At 41.0% G+C, this 5842-nt stretch overlaps 1 protein-coding gene across 1 annotated transcript in view; it reads left to right on the top strand.

Moving 5' to 3' along the window:
- The first annotated feature begins 4795 nt into the window (after positions 1–4795).
- Positions 4796–5842, top strand: part of LMNTD1 (lamin tail domain containing 1) — a 1426354-nt gene continuing 1425307 nt past the window's right edge. Inside the window, exon 1 of the mRNA XM_078647754.1 lies at positions 4796–4930. The gene's annotated coding sequence lies outside the window, so the exon portion shown is untranslated. The remainder of the gene's footprint in view (positions 4931–5842) is intronic.

Raw genomic sequence — 5842 nt, 5'->3', positions numbered from 1 at the left:
TCAGGACATTTTTAGCCTATAGACAATATGAAATTGGGATAACTTACCAGCAACACTATAAAGTAAGAAGGCCATAGAACAACAAAAGAAAACAACATTGTAGAAAACATATAAAAGCAGAATAAGAACAGACATGAAGGAAGCTCATGAACAGATGACTAAATCAACTAATGGCACAAAAGAATAAAGAGCATAACAATCAAGACCCAAGTAAAGATATTGGCAAAATCAAAAGGGATTAAAGAGAAAATGTTGCAAAGCAAAACGAACTTTGAAGAAAAAACAGTGGAATTACATCATTAGGTGGTTAAAAACTCACTATTTCGAGAGCATTGGAAGTTCAACATCCAGCTTGTAAATCAATAAAGGCAAATCCAATTCAAATTAAATATAACTGGACAAATGATTACTGTATACTTCAAAGCTGTACTGTAAAACCTCAGCATGAAATTGGAAAATCAGTGTTGATAGCATCACAGCTATCAGGGCTTCAGAAAAGATGGTGTCTGCTAATCTGAAACTGACACTATCTTCCAGAGCCACTGGCCTGAATGGAATCACTATTAACGTTCTAAAGTCCAAACTGGAAGTTTTCCAACCAGTAGATAAATATGGAAATACAGAAAATTTTGAAAAAAATAACCTTATTGGACTCTAAGGGTAAGTTTCTGCTAAACTCCTCTTATCAGAACTGGAAGCATGGGTGCATTATGCAAACCTGCTGCCAATTACTCAAGTAGGTTTTAACACTCCGAGATCATGGACAATGATCATGTGCTAATAAATATCTTGGAACAGAAAGCAGTTTCTAAAAGACACCAATCTATGTTTGCTGTTTGGATTATAGTACTGCATTTAATGGTGTAAACAGGGAATTGCCTTAGATAAACTTGCATCATCTCTCTTAAAAAACATTCAACTCCTATAGACAGACCTGTCGGTAAGTATGAAAATAGGTGATGGCTCAAGAGTTAGCAAATATACCAACTTACTGTGACCTCAAGGAGGAACGTTTTGGAACTTTTACTCTTTAATCTATACACAGTGGATATGTTATTGAGCATACTACAGCATGATATTTTCCACCAAAAGTGAGGCATCCAGACGTCCCTTTGCTTCAATATTCTGATCATACTGTTTTATTGGATACTAGCACAATTGCCCTTCAATGAGCCCTTGAGGCGTTTAACAAGTATAACAAAAACAATTATATCAAATTGAATACTGACAAAGAAAAAAACTGATATTTGGGAGGCAATCAGTAGAAACATCTGGAAGATATGGGGAATATGGTAGAACAAATAGCCACATATCAGTACCTAGGCGTATTCCGAAAGCAACAACTAAGGAGCTGTTATGCCCTACTGATTATGCTAGGAAGAATGCAGATGCAAGACCTGAAACTATAGAGAGAGAAAAATACTAATGGCCTGATTATGACTACGGTTGCGGAGCCTGTCCAACAACCGCTGCACTGCGGGACCACCTGCAGTATTACAACTGAAGCAGCCAGACACCCCGTAAAACAGCCAGCGCTGTCGGCATTAAGGATCCCGTTGGGCCCACAGTCTTTCCCACGGAAGAATATGCTAGTGGAGCCACGGCCGGCACCGGCGAGCATAATTTGAGTTGCCTCACCGCCACCATTTTCATGGCAGTGCGCCTGTCCTGAAAAGGGTGGCAGTGAAGCAACAAAGGAGGCCCAACAGGGCCCCCTTCTGCCTCTGGGGGTGCATGCAGGGGGCCAAGTGTTGTTCCCCGGTAAATATGCACCCCCAGTTCCTGCACGGTGTGGCATGTATGCCGCACCTTTCAGGAAAGTGCGGTTGGCTCTCTGAGAGCAGCGGTCTTCTAGTTAAGTTCTTTTATGAGCCAGTAGACTGCTGGTCTTAGACCGCCGTAGGACCACCGGATAGACCAGGAAAAACTCCTGATCTTGCAGGCGGTCTGTCTCAAAACGGTGTTGGCGGTCCCACACCAGACGGCTGTGGGACCACTAACTCGTAATCAGCCCCTGAGTCTATCTTGAATCTGTAAGTAGCTTATCTGAAAGCATTGGTACTTTATATCGATTGAATGCATTTGAATTAAAGGTACTTTCCTCCAGATTAAAGCTTGTTTCCACATAATATTTTCACTACAATCAGAAGGAAGTGGACCCTCCTTCTGAGCTTTGGAGGATGAGACGAAAGCTATCGTCGCCTTCTTACTCTAATAATGTGCAAGTATCAGAAAGTGAATGTGATGCTTCTTATACAAGTTGATTTATAAGTGGGAACGTTGCTTCCAGTCATGAGAGTCAGAACATAAATGTTTCTTCTGAGATAATAATCCGCTGCATCAAATTTAAACTCGATGCAATTGTATGGCAGTGTGTGGTACATCTGCAAGACGAAGGACTAGTTGCCAAGCTAAGTGATAGAGACATTATTACTAGGGATGCAGTATACTCACATGCTCTGTGTAATAAAATAGAAAAAATAAGCCAGTGATGAAAAAGATGATTCACAACATTTTATATTCATGTATACATTTCCAGACCTTATAACTTTCATTCAATCCACTCTAGAATGAGAAGAAAATATATCAGTTTGTAACTTTGCAAGATTCAGTGGTTCTACGTTAGACGACTTGAGAGGCATGAATGAAATTCATTCCACAAGGCAAAGCAACAAAAGATAGCACATTTCACAGAACCCAGGCATACACTGAAGGTAGGAATGAGTTCATTGTTGTAAATAAAGATGTCAAACACTATCGGAGGCAAAGCTGCACTATGAATCAGAGGCAGTGACCTTGGTGCAAACAGCAGCAATATTAAATCAAGATACAATAGAAGAAACCACTGTCTTCTGGATCATTCAAAAAATATATCAGTAAACATCTATCCTTTCCAGTCTCGGCCAAAGTGAGAAAGCATGCCTGGCATATTTCTTTGGAGACTATGACCTCTCTGTGCAATTCTCTAAAACACACTCGAATATTACATTGTATTTGTGTCAACTATGTTAGAACATTAAAGAGTATAAAGCAAAATGGTTTAATTTAAAAAACAAAACAAGCTCAGAAGTGCTTGCACTAATCCTTGTTAAAGGTATTAATACGCCTCTCCCATTTATAATCGAAAAACACAAACAAATAATTAAATCGCATGGTATCTTACAGCACCAGTAAAGATTCAAAGAACTGCAGTGAAACATTTGTAAACTGTCAGAGTAATAACTACTTTAAAATACACCACACTACAGAATAAAGAATATCAGACTGGTAAAAATTGCATGAACTTATTGCTGGGTAACACGATATACAAAACTGCTGGTACAAACCAGCACTGGTGTTCCAACACAGGGGCATAATAGAGTATTATTAGGTTGCGTTATATTTGGAAATGTGCCCATGGAATTTCATGGTTGCTCCACTGGCATAGCATAGCCCTCCTCCAGTTAAAAATGCTTGTTTTTTACTTGCTTTAGTAAATGTGTTCCTATATATATAGCCTTACACCTTGTGGGCACCAGATATATTATTCATTGATGCTAGTGCTAAACACTCTGTTACCCCTACTCCTCTGCAGCAAGAAGTCACTAAACCTCCATGACGTCCATTATGTTAATTTATAGTTCTATTTGTAATTTCTTATATATAGTATAGCATATGATATGGTTATTTTGATTGTATTTGTAATCTTTGATTGTTTTGTTTTATATCCTGGATATTCTTCCAATCCAACTGGTACATTGCGTGCATTCTTATTATTTTCACTGTTTTAAACTGTGCACATTATTGTAATTCTTTATCCTAATAAACTTTTTTTGAACTAATATATAGCTTTACACTTTAGCTGAGAGAGCATTTAATTTTATGTGATTGGGACTGAAGATCACGTAGCACCACTACCCCTGATGTCACTAGGGTCCACAATCATATGATGTCACATCCTGTGAAGTCATCAGGCTCGTAGGGTATGTAAAGTCACTTCCACTACCCTAGGCATTTTGGTGAATCTACGCTCATGCACATATCTCATATCGAAACTAACCAGTCTGCTCGTTGTAAGGGCCATGTGTATTTTAAAGAACTGGTAAAAATATGTAAATGACACACCTTAAAACACGATTAGGTATTAGGCAATCTTTAATTCGCCCCCTATGATCCTCACTGCACTACGATTCCAGGAAGTCTGTATTATTGACAGATCGAGTGAGAGCAAATGGGTGAAGCACTGCAGGGAGAATGTCCTTGCTTTCATATGCAAGAGATATGTTTTTTCATAAGTCGACTCTCCTTTTCCTAAAAGTGGGGTTCTCCAGCACCCCTTGAAGGCACAGGTGCATGTTGGTACATGTAGTCTAAGCGGCTTAACTTTGAAACAATGCTAACTTTCACTGCCTGTCTTAGCTATTTGATGAAAAATCCTTGAAACATTGTGACTCGCAGTGATGCCCACTCTAATCATGCTGACTTTACAGGTTTATGGAAACCTTTCCTTAGTTTTGTGGTCTGTTTTTTCACAACTCTTCTTGACAGCTGATTTCCATGTGTGATGATGATTGGTCGGCTCTGACTCTCGCTCATTTTACAACTTGTTGGAAAGGCTGGGACAGCTCGTCGGCGCGTGTTCCGTGAGACAGTCTCCCTGGACACGGGCTCTGTATGTTGTCTCTAGTGACATTGCTTCCTAGACTGCAGCCTTGCTGCGCTCGAGGTGTCTAGTGACAAACTTCGGCACAAACTGGCCGCCCTATGAGAGAGGGAGAAGCATTCCCTGCCCATCATTCAAACTGATCGCCAATGGCAACCGTCAACAAATCTGGCGAGCACTCGGGCGCCGGAGCTCACGGGAGCAGAAATGCTGACTGATGACATTTAAGCACCGCTGAGATTTTCTGGCGTTAAAAGCATATTCGAGTTACAGTCCCCTCTCCATAAAGTAAGTCTACTTTAAGGGAATGTTTACAGTTAATTTAAAGACGCTGTTAGTCTTGAAAGCAATATATTTTGCAATCGTAGGCAATGGTGAAAAACACGAGATGCTTTTCGCCATAGGAGACAAGGCTGTCTAACACTACTTTTGCACTGTTTTGCCTCCTTTCACGTTGCTCTTCACACGTTTGCCCCGAGTTTGTCCACACGTAGTGTCGGTGTTTGGCAGAGGGCGGGCACTGCGGGCGTGGTGGTGGAAGCAGAATAGACCGATGATGTTTAAAACATATTCTCATACGGTAGGCTGGTAGCTTGCCGCTTTGCACCAATTGCCCTCTCGGTACAACAACCGAGACCTTATTTCAGAGGCATGCTTTTGTTATCAGCATCTCTTGACATATTTAAAGCTCGGTTTGGTTTCTTCGTGTCCTAGCTCTGTACAATGCATCCGACTGGACACGGGTTCAGTTTTTGTTTTCCAAGTGAGTTTTACGAATGGTTTCTAACGGTATAATATTGTTTGTATGAAACCTTCACCCACTCCTGGCATTGGAGCCAGCAGCCCTTTGCATTATGGGACTTCCGGTTTGTTTATCCTTCTATAAAAAGTGTGTACTCCCGAGTCCCACTATGCAGTGCTCTGCTGAGTGACAGCCAGGACTGGATGAGTGTTTCAGGCATGACCTGTGACGAGATGAAGAAATATGAACGAGTAGTGCTGTGCTGTGTTGTACTGCATCACTTATATAGATAGCCCTTACCAGGGGCGGTGGGTGAGATTTTAAAGTGGTGGGGCGCAAAGTGATTTGCATACTGCACGCGAGCGAGCGACCCCGAACCCCAAAAGGGGGGTTTGCTGGGGCTACCCCCCCAAGAAAATTTTGAAAAAAAAGAAGAAAAATCGTGCATTTTCAAGCAA

This window comes from Lissotriton helveticus, chromosome 1_1 (genome assembly GCF_964261635.1).
Source record: "Lissotriton helveticus chromosome 1_1, aLisHel1.1, whole genome shotgun sequence".
In the NCBI taxonomy this organism is placed as follows: Eukaryota; Metazoa; Chordata; class Amphibia; order Caudata; family Salamandridae; genus Lissotriton; species Lissotriton helveticus.
Note: the sequence above shows the minus strand (reverse complement) of the source record. Positions and strands in the feature narration are given on the sequence as shown.